Below are 17194 nucleotides of genomic sequence, written 5' to 3' on the forward strand. Positions count from 1 at the left end.
ATGCTGAAGGGTGACATAGGGGGGGTCAGGGTGCTATGGAATCATGCTGAAGGGTGACAAAGGAGGGTCAGGGTGGTAGGGAATCATGCTGAAGGGTGACAAAGGAGGGTCAGGGTGGTAGGGAATCATGCTGAAGGGTGACAAAGGGGGGGTCAGGGTGCTATGGAATCATGCTGAAGGGTGTCAGAGGGGGGTCAGGGTGGTAGGGAATCATGCTGAAGGGTGACAAAGGAGGGTCAGGGTGGTAGGGAATCATGCTGAAGGGTGACAAAGGGGGATCAGGGTGCTATGGAATCATGCTGAAAGGTGACAAAGGGAGGTCAGGGTGCTATGGAATCATGCTGAAGGGTGTCAGAGGGGTCAGGGTGCTATGGAATCATGCTGAAGGGTGACAAAGGAGGGTCAGGGTGGTAGGGAATCATGCTGAAGGGTGACAAAGGAGGGTCAGGGTGTTATGGAGTCATGCTGAAGGGTGACAAAGGAGGGTCAGGGTGGTAGGGAGTCATGCTGAAGGGTGACAAAGGGGGGTCAGGGTGCTATGGAGTCATGCTGAAGGGTGACAAAGGGGGGTCAGGGTGGTAGGGAATCATGCTGAAGGGTGACAAAGGGGGGTCAGGGTGCTAGAATATGTCTGTTAGTGTTAGAATATATGTCTGTGTTTCTTTCTGTTTCTCTCCATACTCTCACTCATCTTGTCATCTCCCTTTTGACCTCATACAAATGGCTCACCACTTTCAGAATACCCCTCCCTCTCTCCACTGGTCAGGCTATATCTCCCTGTCCCTTTCTCTTCATCCCCTAGCATCTTCTTATCCCAGCTCTCTGCCCTCCCATGATTATTATTTCCTCCATTTTCTGTTGTTCTTCTTCCTTCCCCCCTTGATGCTGAACAATAAGATGGAGGGAAAAAAGAGATGCTGCATCTCTCTCCCCTTTCCACACCCAGACCTAACATTTCTCCCTCCCTTCCACCCCTAGGTCCAACTTCCCTCCCCCAGGTCCACCATCTCTCCCCAATAGTCCTCCCTTCAAGTATCTCTTTCCCCAGATCCAGCTTCTCTCCCTTCAGACCATTACCTACCATATCTCTCTCTCCTCTGTTCCTGGCCCCATAAGCTGTCCCCCATGCCCAGTCTGGCACTTCTTTTAATACTCTCCCCCTTTGTACTTTTATAAAAATAAAAAAAAAGTTAGTCCAGGGAATTTCCTCGGCCCAGCATGTTCTCCCTCTTCTCTCCATTCCATTCCGATATTGCCTTCACCTTCTGTCTCGCTGAAAAATCCGCTGGCCTCAGCTGTGATTCAGGAACGTTGGCCGTGGCTCCCCTTCCTGCTTTCAATCTGCCGCAGTTCTCCCCCCCTCCCCCCGGCGGAATGTTTCTGAATCGCTGCCGAGGCTGGTGTATTTTTCCCTGTGCAGCAGCTGCAGCATTCCCTCTCCCTCCATTAACCGCGAGAGGAGCCTGCACGGACCTAACAGCCCGAGCCCCCAGCAGTGTAACTTCCCGGCGGCTCCTCTCACGATCGCCGCCTTCTCCGACGCAGGAGCGGCTCGTGAGAGGAGCCGCTGCAGCGTCTTTGAAGTTGAAAAAAACTTTGATCCGTCTCCGTGCTCGGCCGCGGCGGGCTACAGCTCCCGTGGCCTGCAGCCGCCAACAGCCGCCGCGGCCGACATCCGCCTTGCCGTATTTTTTTTTTTTAGTTGAAAGACGCTGCGGTGACTCCTCTCATGATCCCCACCTGTGTCGGAAGTCCGACGCAGGCGGGGATCGTGAGAGTAGCCACCGCTGCGTCTTTGAAAGAACCGTAAGCCACGCATGCGCACTTCCTATGGGTCGCTACAGCTCACGGAAAACGGACGCACGCATAGGAAGTGTGCATGCGCGGTCTAGCCTTTTATTATATTAGATTATATGATACTGTGCTATTTGGTATGGCAATGAGAGCAAAAAGTCAAATTTCTACAAATAATAATAAATTATTACTCATAATGACTAGGGTTGCCATTCAACAAATAACGTATAATTGGAAAAACTGGAGTAGATTAAATTATAATTTCTGGTGGAATTCCTTATGTCATGTTTATAAAATGGAGAGAGTTACTGCAATACAGCGGGGATGTTTCAGGAAATTTCAAGATGTGTGGGAGCCATTAACAAAGTATTGTACTGAGTAGATGTCATTGTTTCCCTTAAATTTACGTGTTCAATGATAAGGGAGGGAGGGGGGATACTTTTATAATTACATATTGTATATGATATTTGATTACAAGATAGGAATGGGTGGGAAGGTTGGGTGATATTTGTATCCGTAATGATTATTAAGCGATATATTTCTTGTCAGTTTGTTTGGATATATTGTCACATTTATTGTAAGTCTGAAAATGAATAAAGAATTAAAAAAAATTATCAATCTTTACGCCAAACTAAGCAATGTAGTGGGCAAAAGCACAACAGACATAAATTCAATGTCCGACAACATGATGCACGACCTACTCCTACTGGAGCGCTGGTCTAGGTCCTGGCAACTCAGCTTCAATGCCAAAAAATGCAGTCATGCACCTGGGCAGCCAAAATTCATGCAAGACTTACACCATTAATGGCGAGATCCTAACAAGAACTGAAGCAGAATGAGACTTAGGGGTGATCGTCAGTGAGAACATGAAGACTGCCAATCAAGTGGAGCAAGTTTCATCTAAGGCAAGGCAAATCATAGGTTGCATACGCAGGAGTTTCGTCAGCCATAAGCCTGAAGTCATTATGCCATTGTATAGATCCATGGTGAGGCCCCACCTGGAATACTGTGTGCAATTCTGGAGGCCGCATTACCGTAAGGATGTGCTGAGACTGGAGTCGGTCCAGAGAATGGCCACCCGGATGGTCTCGGGACTCAAGGATCTCCCGTACGAGGAACGGCTGGATAAGTTGCAGCTGTACTCACTCGAGGAACGCAGAGAGAGGGGTGACATGATCGAGACATTGAAGTATCTCACGGGCCGCATCGAGGTGGAAGAAGATATCTTCTTTTTCAAGGGTCCCGCGGCAACAAGGGGGCATCCGTGGAAAATCAGGGGCGGGAAACTGCATGGGGACACCAGGAAATTCTTTTTCACTGAAAGGGTGGTTGATCGCTGGAATAGTCTTCCACTTCAGGTGATTGAGGCCAGCAACGTGCCTGATTTTAAGGCCAAATGGGATAGACACATGGAATCTATTCACAGAGAAAGGTAGGGGAGGGTCATTGGGGTGGGCAGACTAGATGGGCCGTGACCCTTATCTGCCGTCTATTTCTATGTTTCTATGTATTTCTCTAATGGTTCCGAAACCTTCCTAAATTTCTTTAAATGCCCCTGCTGTATGGCCAGAACACGTTCCATTTTATAATGTGACACAAAGAATTCCATCAAAAGGTATCATTTAGATCAGTGGTTCCCAACCCTTTCCTGGAGGACCACCAGCAGCCGCTCCATGCCTTTAGACCACCTTTTTTTTTCATTCTTGGGAAGCATCTGTACCAGTGAAGAGGGAGGGAGGGAAAGGGTTACCATATTTTACAAAGGAAAACCCTGGATATCTTCTAGTCAATTGTCCTTTAATACTCAATTTTTGGAAATCTATATGGAATCAAGTTAATAATCTATTGGAAAATCCGGTGGCATTGTCATATGAAACTGTTTTATTCGGTATGTCAATGAGAGTTAAGAGTCAAATATCATCTAATAATAAACTCTTACTTATGATGACAGGGGTTACCATACACAGCAAACAAGGAACAATAATAGTTATTAATACAGTTTCAAAAATGGCGTTTAGAATCCAAAAGAATCCTTTTGAATCAGGTACCCAACTGACAAGACTGTCACACACAGCATTAGCGGGTTCTCTGAGGAAGCCAGGACGGCGAAACGCGTCAGAACCCCGCTGGGTCACCGCTGCAGAGACATTGAAACTAAATCTGTTTACTTATATTAGCTTTTCACAAAACTTTGGACTTTGGACTTTATTTTCACATTATGGAGATTTAAGAATTACTTATGAATCTATGAAGTTATTTAAAAATCATTTATTCTAACAAGATGGTGCAATGATTGATTCTATGAAAGTTTATAAAAGGGTTTTTCCCTATGCTGAGTTATTTTACTCTACTTTTGGATTCTAAACGCCATTTTTGAAACTGTATTAATAACTATTATTGTTCCTTGTTTGCTGTTTGTGCTACATTTCCTTTGGAACAATATTCAATTTATTCAATTACCCAGTTGTATTATAAAGGGGTTACCATACAACATATTACGAAAAATTGGGATTGTCTACAGATGTTTCCCAGGAATTAAAAAAAAGGTGGTCTAAAGGCATGGAGCCGTAGCTGGTCACACTCCTTCTGAAATCACTTGCTCTTTCTGAGAGGTGGGACTGGCAGAACCAACACATGGTGTGAACCAACGATGAATCCAGGCCTTTTTATGTCACTTTTTATGCCTTGGAAACAGTGGATGCTGCATTGCCGGACTGGAGTACAAGGTGCTGCCAGACCAAGAGAGGAGAGAGAGGGAGCCTCATGAACAAAACTTTACCCAGGGCTCTAGGGTTGATTAATGCTGCTCTTATTTCCCAGAATCATGAATTATTAAAAATAAATCCAGACATCAATATTCAATCATCACAGTGGTTTACCAGGAAGAATATATCATGGTCAGGTAAAGAAGCAGAGAAAATATTTGTAAATCAAAGCAATGCTAAAGGGACCCCCCTTGGCTGGAATGCCCAGGAAAGCGATAGTAGCCTGGTGCTGTTGCCCATTCTCAGGGGAAAGAGGAGACAACTTCTTTCATCTTCTTCCTCATGGGGGATGGGTGGTATTCACTTGCCACTGGGCACTGAGGGCCAAGGGGGGAGGCTGTTTGTGGCTCCTGGCCAGCCAGGTGTTGGCTGCACGTCTTCATGAATTAGAGTGAGACTGGTTATGGTTCCCAGGGTCTTCCCAATGGAGTATCACCAGCCCAGGTCTCTCTCAACTTCCTCCATCCCTTTCATCCTCCTCCCACCACTCTTCCTCTTTCCTCTGACTCTCATCACCAGATACTCCCTTAGAAACTTTAAACTCTCTGGTTGCCCTGCAGCTGCTCTTCCTTTTATTTTAATTTCCTACCTTCCAGAATGCACTAGCATCTTTTTCTCCTATCCCTGCACTGGGTGCTCCTTAATTACATGAAGCTGGCCTTCTGTGCTACCAGCTCTGAACATAAAAACATAAGAATAGCCTTACTGGGTCAGACCAATGGTCCATCAAGCCCAGTAGCCTGTTCTCACGGTGGCCAATCCAGGTCAATAGTACCTGGCCAAAACCCAAGGAGTAGCAATATTCCATGCTACCGATACAGGGCAAACAGTGGCTTCTCCCATGTCTTTCTGAATAACAGACTATGGACTTTTCCTCCAGGAACTTGTCCAAACCTTTCTTAAAACTAGCTATGCTATCCACTCTTACCACATCCTCTGGCAACGCGTTCCAGAGCTTAACTATTCTCTGAGTGAAAAAAAATTTCCTCCTGTTACATTGCCTGTGTATTTTTCTCCCCTTTTGTATTTTGCAAAATTTCAATAAATTTTCATGGAAAAATAAAGTATTTCCCTGTAACTTCATTGAGTGTCCCCTAGTCTTTGTAATTTTTGACGGAGTGAAAAATCAATCCACTTGTACCCGTTCGACGCCACTCAGGATTTTGTAGACTTCAATCATATTTTCCCTCAGCCATCTATTTTCCAAGTTGAAGAGCCTTAACTGTTTTAGTCTTTCCTCATATGAGAGGAGTTCCATCCCCTTTACCATCTTAGTCGCTCTTCTTTGAACCTTTTCTAGCGCCACTATATCTTTCATGAGATAAGGAGACCAGAACTGAACGCAATACTCCAGATGAGGTTGCACCATGGAGCGATACAGGGGCATTATAATATTCTTAGTCTTGTTAACCATCCCTTTTTTAATAATTCCTAGCATCCTGTTTGCTTTTTTGGCCGCTGCCACACATTGGGTGGAAGGTTTCATCGTATTGTCTACGATGATACGCAGATCCTTTTCTTGGGCGCTAATCCCCTAGCATTTGGTACTGTGATTCAGGTTATTCTTCCCGATGTGCATTACTTTGCATTTGTCCACATTAAATTTCATCTGTCATTTGGACGCCCAGTCTTCCAATTTCCTAAGGTCCGCCTGCAATTTTTCACAATCCGCATGCATTTTAACAATTTTGAACAGTTTAGTGTCATCTGCAAATTTAATCACCTCATTCGTTCCAATTTCTAGATCATTTTAAAATAAGTTAAATAGCACCAGTCCTAGTACAGACCCCTGCGGCACTCCACTGTTTACTCTCCTCCATTGAGAAAAATGACCATTTAACCCTATCCTTTGTTTTCTATTCGATAACCTAATTCCTAATCCACAACTGAACTTTGCCACCTATCTCATGACACTTTAATTTTCGCAGGAGCCTCTCATAAGGAACTTTATCAAAGGCTTTCTGAAAATGTAGATACACTATATCAACCGGCTCACCCTTATCCACATGTTTATTCACACCTTCAAAGAAGTCAAGCAAATTTGTGAGGCATGATCTCCCTTGGCTGAACCCATGCTGACTCAGTCTCATTAAATCATGTTTGTCTACTTGTTCCACAGTTTTATTTTTTATAATTGTTTCTACCATTTTGCCCAGCACTGAAGTGAGGCTTACCAGTCTGTAATTTCCCGGATCTCTCCTGGAGTCCTTTTTAAAAATCGGTGTAACATTGGCCACCCTCCAATCTTCAGGTACTTCAGACGATTTTAGCGACAGGTTACAGATCACTATCAGCAGGTCAGCAATTTCATGTTTGAGTTCTTTTAGTACCCTGGGATGTATACCATCTGATCCTGGCGATTTATCACTTTTTAACTTGTCGATTTGGCTTAGTACATCTTCCAGATTCACTGAGATTTCTTTTAGTTCCTCCGCATCATCACCCTTGAAAACCATTTCCGGTTCAGGTAGATCTCTTACATCTTCTTCTGTAAAGACTGAAGCAAAGAATTCATTCAGTCTTTCCGCTATGGCCTTGGCCTTGTCCTCCCTGAGTACCCCTTTTGCTCCTTGATCATCCAATGGTCCCACAATTCCCCTCACAGGTTTTTTGCTTCTAATGTTCCTAAAAAAATTGCTTTGAGTTTTTGCCTGTTTTGTAAGTTTCTCTTCATATTCTTTCTTAGCTGTCTATCAATGCTTTGCATCTAACTTGCCAATGCTTGTGTTTCTTCTTATTTTCTTCATTCGGATCTTTTTTTCCATTCTTTAAAGGATGTTTTTTGGGCTCTAATAGCCTCTTTCACTTCACCTTTTAACCACGCCGGCTCTTGTTTCTCTTCTTTCCACCTTTGCTGATACGTGGAGTACATCTGGTCTGGGCTTCTATGATGGTATTTTTAAATAACATCCACGCCTGATTTACAGTCCTAACTTTTGCAACTGATCCTTTTAGCTTCTTTTTAACCATTTTCCTCATTTTATCATAGTCACCCTTTTGAAAATTAAACGCCCCTACAGTAATTTCTTTTGTGACTTTAATCCCGGTATCAGCTCAAATTTGATCACGTTATGATCACTGTTTCCCAGCGGACCCAAGGTATTTCTCCCAACCAGCAGTGGAGCCTAGATAGAAGTTTCATGCTGGTGTCAGTTGCAGTTCTCCCTATCCTCTTCTGACTGGCATTTTGCTGCTCAAATGTTGATGTAGCAGCGGTTTTTATTGCCCTGTAGTGGGTCCCTCCTATGACCAGTCGGTGCTGGTGGAATGAAATAGATAGACATTAATTATTTGTTTATTCTTTCTTAAAAATACAAGGACTAGGAAGCATGCGGTGAAGCTAGTAAATATAAAACAAGTCGGAGAAAATACTTTTCACTCAACTTGTAATTATACTCTGGAATTCCTTAGTAGAGAATGTGGTAAAAGCAGTTAGTTTAGCAGGGTTTAAAAAAAAAAAAAAGATCTGAATAAATTCCTTCCATAATTATAGGTTGTCAGTGGCTCAGCTATTTGGGGAGGCTAAAGTGTGCAGGGCTGGGGTGGAGCCAAAGTCTACAGTATAATCATCTGGCAACATGCAGAATGAAAGGTCAACAAAATAGTTGAAGGTAATACCTGTTTATAATACATCAACTGCTTTGATAGCAACCACAGACCACAGAAAGTCAGTATATCCATCCCCAATATATCCATCCCCTTTCCCTTTTATTAAATGTGGGTATTAAATAAGTATCAAAAACCAAAGAATAAACTGACAAGAAAATTAAACAGTTTAAACTTCATTTGATATATATATGTCTCTTCTTAGGCAATTGAATTAAAATAAATTGAAAAAAGTGTTTATATATGTTGCCTATGCCTCTATAGAGCCCTGCAGCCTCTTCTCTTTGTAAATCTTTATTAATAATTTTCAGTTTGAGAACAGTGCATTAAAATATACATACAATTGCTGCTGCTGGGTCAGACCAGTGGTCCATCGTGCTGCGTGAGCGGACTGCAGGGCATGATGGACCACTGGTCTGACCTAGCAGCGGCAATTCTTATGTTCTTAACTTCATAGACAGCACTTACAATCGATCAAAAAATACTGCAAAATATTTCCCCCCTCCCTCCCTAATTCGAGAACAAAAGCAAAGTGCTTTAAATTATGCATACAATCAAAATCATAAACAGCACTTGCAATCAATGAATACATCAAAATATATTACCCCCTCTTCTCTCTTATAAATCCTACTTATCCTCAGCCAACACACCTATGAAAAAAATGTAAATGTATTTGAAGATCCCTCAAGAGGCAGTGTCTCATAATTTAAGCTGATATTAGGACAAACCTTACTCCCTCCCCCCTTTTACAAAACTGCACAAGAAGAGGTTTTTAGCGCCAAGCGTTGCTGAATGATCTGGGCTGCTCCGATAGTCAAAGAATTCCTATGAGCATCAGAGCAACGCAAAGCATTCAGCGTGCCAGCCAGCGCTAAAAAGCTCTTGAGTGGTTTTGTAAAAAAAATAAAGGGGGGGGGGATTTTAAAGATTTGATGTTACCTCAGTAAAGCCAGCACACAATCCTTCCATTGCAAAAAAACACTATACACAAACGTGTGGAAAACACGCTCGGAACCTTAATAGCACCAACTCCCAGGACTTGAAAAGTTACAGCCTCGTGTGTGAAAAGGCAGCACTATGTAAATATTACCATAGGCCCGAAAACATTACCTAGTGAAAAAAACAAACAGGATCACAACAGTATCTCTACAAAGATAATACAAGTTAGCAAAATACTGCACCTTCTTCACACATGAAAAACACATGACACAACAAATAAGACACCAGGAACAAAGAGATCATTAGGAGATATGAATGCAATAAACTGAACTGGAAACCTCATGAATTCAGACTCGGCATCCTGTACACCAATATTGCCTTAGCAGTAAAAGTATAACGTAGCTGACTCCTTAATGGCACAGTTAATAGTCGTGGAAAAGCTGATCTCAATGCACGACTGGGGATATAGCTTTGTAATGCTTTCACAAAATATCCAGGAGTGGAGTCACACTATGTTTTAAAAAAACTTTCTTATTCAATGATGCCTTTATCGATTAATTAATCTCTTCTTTTTTTCCCCTTTTTTTTCTCTTTTCTTCCCCTCCCTTTGTTTTTTCCTAGATAAAACCCTCGCCTTCCAAGCAGCCAAGATAAACCCATGGCTAGCCCAAATGATACTCGAGGCCCCCACCTACCTCGACTTCAGAAAATCACTCAAAACCTACCTTTTCAGCAAATAAGACCCTTAACATATTCTCAGGGCCCCCTACCCGACTCTTCCCCTTCACGATAGCTCCTATCTCCCCCTGCTTCTCCTACCCACTTCCTTCCTCATCCACCAAGTCTGACCAAATCCGTTGTAAATCCGATAAATTTGTTGTAATTCTGCCCTCTTCATCTACGAAGTTGGCTAAACTTGTTGTAAATTTCCCTTTTCATCTGCCAAGTTTTGGCTACAGTTGTTGTAAATCCGATAAATTTGTTGTAAATCTACAAGTCTATGCGAATCCTAATCTAATTTAATGTAAACCGCCTAGAACTCGCTGGGTATGGCGGTATATAAGAATAAAATTATTATTATTATTATTAATATATGTTTTTTTCCTCCATCAAGAGAAAATGTAACTTTTTCCCCCCTTTCCCTCTTTTCATGTTTGTTTTTAACATTATATATAGAGATCTTTTCTGTTTTATGTAATTATTTAACAAATATTTATTTAGCTGTTATTAATGTATTACTAATATGACTATATGTTCTCTTATAATCTGTTTTTAATTGTACATCGCTTAGAATGTTTTAAATAGGCGATTCATCAAAAATAAAGTGAACTTGAACTTGAACTAAAAGCTATCACCAACATACTCTATAAGTGGTAGGGCAGTGGCCAGAGCAATCAGGAAGTGGTAACCTGCCCATAACATTTCAGTGATGCTGGCCCTACTGGCTATGTATTAAAAAAATTTCTAACCTGCCTAAATCTAAGCGGTTTACAAAACTACAAACATAATCATCATATAACCAACATACAAATAAGTAGACAAACATATCTAAAACATCTTCAATCAAGATCCTAAGTCAAGCAAGAGAGTGCCTCCACAAGCAAAGTTGTTTTCAATAGTTTCTTAAATTTTTGACTATCAGAAAGCAACCTCAGCTGTCCTGTTAGATTATTCCATAATAAAACACATTCAACTGATATTATAGATGTTCTCATATTAGAATAATGTACATTCATTAATCCATCTGTTGCTAGTTGTAACTTTCCCTCTGATCTTAATGATCTAGACGGCTGATTAAGAACATAAGCAATGCCTCCACTGGGTCAGACCTGAGGTCCCATCGTGCCCAGCAGTCCGCTCACGCGACAGCCCAACAGGTCCAGGACCTGTGCAGTAATCCTCTATTTATACCCCTCTATCCCCTTTTCCAGCAGGAAATTGTCCAATCCTTTCTTGAACCCCTGTACCGTACTCTGCCCTATTATGCTCTCTTGAAGCGCATTGGCTAAGGCTCTTAACATTTGCATCTCCTCTTCCTATAGGCTAAGGCTCTGTGCAACTGCATTGTGATGTCATAGAGCTTTATGGTTATAGAAACCTAGAAACATGATGGCAGATAAAGGCTAAATGGTCCGTCCGCAGCATCCACTATCTCATCCTCTCCCATAAGAACATAAGCAATGCCTCCGCTGGGTCAGACCTGAGGTCCATCGTGCCCAGCAGTCCGCTCACGCGACAGCCCAACAGGTCCAGGACCTGTGCAGTAATCCTCTATCTCTACCCCTCTATCCCCTTTTCCAGCAGGAAATTGTCCAATCCTTTCTTGAACTCCAATACCGTACTCTGCCCTATTAAGCCTCATCAATTGTGTTAGATACCAAGGGATCTTATCATGAATGACTTTGGAAGTTAACACCAGAACTTTGAAAACAATACATAATTTGACAGGTAACCAGTGGAGTTTTCTTAAACTTGGTGTAACATGTTCAAATCTGTCTCCACCCCATATCAAAGTGCAACCACATTTGGAATTATTTGCAAGGCCCTGCGCTGGGATAACAAAATGCTTAAATAAAGAACATTACAATAATCCAATTTTTGAATTGCTATAGTTTGAACCACTATACGGAAATCATAATCTGAAAGCATAGACTTTACTTGATACTATCATATGCCCAATTTCTGGAGAAACCTGGAATCTAGAAATAAAAACAATGACCTTCATTCTGCAATTTATGGTACAGTCTAGGAGTAAACAATCTTCCTAATCTTCTGTTCACTAAGGTACCCTATACCAGTGTTCTTCAACCTTTTTACACCCGTGGACCGGCAGAAACAAAAGAATTATTTTGTGGACCGGCAAACTACTAGGACTAAAATTTAAAAACCCCGTTTCCGCCCCATCTCCGCGAGCTCGGTCCCCACAAATCATCTGATCCCATCCACACAAGCCTCAGTTATGATTTTATATTGAATGTATTTTATTAAAGTATAAAAAGAAACAATATTCTGTACAATTGTCATTTTATAAATACAAATAATTCAGAGCAAGGATCAACAAAACCCCTGTCTCCCCTCCTCTTCACATATATCCCCTCTACTATCAAGAAAACTGAACAAGCCAAATTATTACAGAATGCTACACAGAAATATCATGCTAACAGAATACTGCAGTCACACATGACAGGAATAGTTTTAGGGGAGTGCAACTAGGGCAACTGCCCCCTGGTCAGAGAGCGCCCTAAGCCAGCTGGAAGCTAAAGAAGCACTGCCTCTGAGGAAAGAGGAAGTTGCATCATCAGAGGCAGCCGCGACTCAGCAAAAGCACCGAGGCTGCCTTCGTGAATCACTGCGCTGGGAAGTAAAGGAGAGCTGCAGAGAGGGGAGAAAGCCACTGTCGGAGGCTCCCCAAGATCTCTCCGTCCCAGCGCAGACTTCAGATGTTGACCTTGCCGGCCCTGTGCGGACCGGCAAACATTTCCTGCGGACCGGCGGTTGAAAAACTGTGCCCTATACTATAAGGTCCTTGAAACAATGCTCTGACATGAAATGATTGCCCAAAAGTACACTTTTCTCATGCTGCGATATTTTGTATTTCCAAATCTGCCATGTTGATAACATCCCTGGGGCAGATGTTTGACTCTCTGTCTATACTTTGTATAGATACAATTGAGATCAGGAATTAGGTCATCGGGAAGTCATCATGCCATTGTATCGAGCGATGGTGTGTCAACATCTGGAATACTGCGTTCAATATTGGTCGCCGTACCTCAAGAAGGACATGGCAGTACTTGAGAGAGTCCAAAGGAGAGCAACGAAACTGGTAAGAGGGCTGGAACACTGCCCATACGCTGAGAGGTTGGAAAGGCTGGGGCTCTTCTCCCTGGAAAAAAGGAGGCTCAGGGGAGATATGATAGAGACCTTCAAGATCATGAGGGGCATAGAGAGGGTGGATAGGGACAGATTCTTCAGGCTGAAGGGGACATCAGGTACGAGGGGGCATTCGGAGAAACTGAAGGGAGATAGGTTCAAAACAAATGCAAGGAAGTTTTTTTTCTCACAGAGGGTCGTGGACACTTGGAATGAGCTACCGGAGGAAGTGATCAGGCAGAGTACGGTACAAGGATTCAAACAGGGATTGGACGGATTCCTGAGGGATAGGGGGATCGTGGGATACTGAGAGAGGTGCTGGGATGTAACACAGGTATAGAAAGCTAACCAGGTAATAAGTATAGAAACCCAACCAGGTCATGCATGTGCAAGACCAGAGGGTTAGGACTTCGATGGGAAGATAGGACTCAATGGGAAACCAAGGTGGCAAGGGGGCCCCTTCTGGTGATTCAGACAGGTCGTGACCTGTTTGGGCCGCCGCGGGAGCGGACTGCTGGGCAGGATAGACCTATGGTCTGACCCGGCGGAGGCACTGCTTATGTTCTTATGTTCTTATGATGTACTTTCAAGTGCAGGAGTAGCCTAATGGTTAGAGAAATGGCCTAAGAACTAGGGGTAGTTGGATTCAATTTCCCCTTCTGCTCCTTGTGACTCTGGGCAGGTCACTTAACCCTCAATTGCCTCAAGAACCTGTATATCAACTGCTTTGACTGTTCATTTATGGTTGGTTTTGTTTCTTTTTTTGGGGGGGGGAGGGGGATGGGGAGGAGAGAAGAGAAGAGTGACAAAGGTGGTGTATTTCAGTGCACAGATATAAACAGCATTCTGCTATAATAAAAGCATTTTACCTAAAAAGGGACCTGTGCACAGTGGCATAGCGAGGGGTGGTGGCACCCCCGGGCCCTCCTCTTGACCCCCTGCTCCTTCCCCCCCCCCCCATCACACTCGCGCCTTCTCTTCTACTCCCCACCTCTAAATCTTCACTAACATGCGCAACTTCTTAAACCTTACGCTGACCTTGGCTTTCCCTCTGATGTCACTTCCTGGACCCGCAACCAGGAAGTGATTTCAGAAGGGAGCCAGGCCGGGGCGAGCAGCAAGCTGGAGAAGTTCCTTGCACGAGGGGGGGGGGGGGAAGAAGGTCCCAGCATGGCATGGGGGAGGGGGAAGGAGGGCAGAAAGGTACTGTCACCCCCACTAAGATGGCACCCAGGGCAGTCCTTCCCTCGTTTCCCCCCTCCCCCCCACTACACATCTTTTCATTATTGTTGCACTTGTCAAGTATAAATGTATCACAGTCCAGACAGGATCCTAATGAGTCATGATATATACAAAGTCAAGAAAAAACAAAAACCCACACCAGCCAGCAAATACCTACTTCCACAAATAATACCGAAATATCTCCTTTTATGTCTGACAATTAGGCAAATGGGCTCTTGCAGCTGGATTTCACAGACTTTGGCAATACGATGCAGATTTTCAAAACCCAGGTTTCTGCAGAGAGACCCTGAATGCACCACAATGGGGTTGTCTGTTGGGACCCTCAGGCTGCCAAGGGAATCTGAAGCCCGGGCAGGATGCGGCTGCCATTCGATTTATTGAACAGATATGAAAAGTACTGTATACAGAGGAGTTCTCCATGAATTAGCCCATTCCTGAGAGTCTACAGAGCACAACAGACCAAACTCTTTACCTACATTGTGCCAGCCTGGGAGACTTCACTGAATTCCTAGTGAAGATGCGATCGGAGCCCAAACCGTAGAACAACAGTGATAGAAAGTGTAACTATTTGTTGTCGGTATCTCAGATATTACTAGCAAAAAGAAAAGCCTGGGATGGTAACATTGAGTGAAGAGCAGAAAATGCAGAGGGTAGGAAAGTTCTGGGTGGGTCACAGGTTAATTAGTCCAGAGCTGGGGTTTAGAACCCCGTCCTCAGGGTTTCAAGATATCAACAATGAATATGCATGAGACAGAATTGCATATAAGGTGGGGCTGGGCATGCAAAACTCTCTCTTGCACATTCATTGTGAACGTTCAGAAAACCTGATATCCCAAGGACTGAGTTCAGAGCCCCTGGTCTAGAGCTCTTGTCTAAACTTCAGGGTCCCCCCTGGGTGATCCTTACCTGCTAGAGCCCTGCACTCCCGATCTTTGCTCAGCCAATTGGCATGAAGGCAGAGGAGACTCACGATCCAGGCTGCGTACAATGGCCCAGTGTGCACTCCCGAATCACGGCATCAAGGGCTGCTCTGCATCCATATACCATTCTCCTCTCCCCCCCCCCTCCCTCCCTCCAATGTCCTAACTTCCTTCTGCAGTTCAGAGCTTCTGCACTCATCAACACTGGGTCCCAGCTTCCTTTTCCCTCCTGCGAGTTCCCATTAGACAGAAAAGGTTTTCCATCCATGGCAGTGTTTGGAAACACCCTAGCATTTGGGATTTCCTGTTTTGGTTTTGTTCTTTTCCCACAGTCCAAGGGACAGCGTGTGATGAAATGGAAAAGGAGGGGGAGGGGGAGAGGAAGATCACACAGCTGTTTTAATGCAAATCTGTACTGAACAGATGTATCATCCATATCATGTGCTCGATGTTTCTATTGTTTGGACTTGATTCTCAGAGCGTATCTGAGTCTCAAAATAGAAAAAAAAAAAAAAATCTGTGTTTTCCAGCTTTTCTTGGCAAGAACCCATCAGCTCCTATATTCATCAAAGTTAAGCCACCCACCTTTGTCTGTCATGCTGGTGCCTCTGTTTCAGCTGAACATCAGCCAGTGGTTTATTTGCAAAAATGAACAAAACAGCTGGTCAACTTGCTGGATCCGGAGCTGGTGCCACTGGTCCCATTGCTGCAGCTTTCATGTTGCACACTTTTGAAAACAGGAGACTTTTCTGGAAACCTCAACTGTGTCCAGTAGCTTCCTGTAATTTGAACTTAAGAGTGGCACATCTTCCTTTTTTTTTTTTTTTCTTTAAGGCTTAGAAAGAGCAAGAAGTGAGAGCAATTTCTTAAGTCTTTGGCTTGTCCAAGAGGAAGTGACTTGAGCTTCACACTTGAACATACGAGTGGGTGCAGAAAAGTCCTCAGCTCATCTAACAGAATGAGCGGATATGGTTCAATCAATGATCTGAAACAACGTTAAAACAGAGAATTTTGTTTCTGCAAATTGGCACTTAAGTAAATAAGATAACACTCTTTTCAGCTACACTCAGAATTTAGGAAGTTGGTTGGTTGGGCTGAGGACTTTTCAACATCCCCTTTTCTGTTATAAAAGTGAGCCAAGTATAGGACAATCAAGCCATTGTGACATCACTGATGAGGTTGGCTCTTATTGGTGGAATGAGGCATTATGACATCACAATCTCAGCTCTGGTTACCAGAGACTGAAAGTCTTCACACTACCAGGGGGTGCTGAAAAGTTCTCAGCCCAACCAAGAAGAGAATGAGGTGGAGATGGTTCAATCAATGATCTGAAACAACCTCAAAACAGATAATTTTGTTTCTGCAAATTGGCACTTAAGGAAATCAGATAACACTCTTTTCAACTACAGTGGCAAAATAATACTCAGAATTTAGGAAGTTGGTTGGTTGGGCTGAGAACTTTTCAGCAGTAATAAAAGTGAGCCAAGTATAGGACAATCGAGCCATTGTGACATCACTGATGACATTGGCTCTTATTGGTGGAATGAGGCATTATGACATCACAATCTCAGCTCTGGTTACCAGAGACTGAAAGTCTTCACACTACCAGGGGGTGCTGAAAAGTTCTCAGCCCAACCAAGAAGAGAATGAGGTGGAGATGGTTCAATCAATAATCTGATGCATTGTGAAAACACAGAACTTTGTTTTTGTAAATTGGCACTTAACAAAATGACACTCTTTTCAGCTACACTCAGAATTTAGGAAGTTGATGGGTTGGGCTGAGAACTTTTCAACATCCCCTTTTCTGTTATAAAAGTGAGCCAAGTATAGGACAATCAAGCCATTGTGACATCACTGATGAGGTTGGCTCCTGTTGGTGGAATGAGGCATTATGACATCACAATCTCAGCTCTGGTTACCAGAGGCTGAAAGTCTTCACACTACCAGGGGGTGCTGAAAAGTTCTCAGCCCAACCAAGAAGAGAATGAGGTGGAGATGGTTCAATCAATGATCTGAAACAACCTCAAAACAGATAATTTTGTTTCTGCAAATTGGCAC

The 17194-nt window shown here is 43.4% G+C and overlaps 1 protein-coding gene across 5 annotated transcripts in view; it reads right to left on the minus strand.

Moving 5' to 3' along the window:
- The window catches only part of ARAP3 (ArfGAP with RhoGAP domain, ankyrin repeat and PH domain 3), a 293655-nt gene extending 277915 nt beyond the window's left edge, over positions 1-15740 (minus strand). Inside the window, exon 1 of one of the 5 annotated variants that reach the window (XM_033926806.1) lies at positions 15722-15740. The gene's annotated coding sequence lies outside the window, so the exon portion shown is untranslated. Of the gene's footprint in view, positions 1-15122; positions 15260-15721 lie in introns of those variants that run through there. The other 4 variants (XM_033926807.1, XM_033926811.1, XM_033926804.1 and 1 more) reach the window with 4 other exon arrangements.
- Between the last annotated feature and the right edge of the window lie 1454 nt (positions 15741-17194).

This window comes from Geotrypetes seraphini, chromosome 18 (genome assembly GCF_902459505.1).
Source record: "Geotrypetes seraphini chromosome 18, aGeoSer1.1, whole genome shotgun sequence".
Taxonomy (NCBI): domain Eukaryota; kingdom Metazoa; phylum Chordata; class Amphibia; order Gymnophiona; family Dermophiidae; genus Geotrypetes; species Geotrypetes seraphini.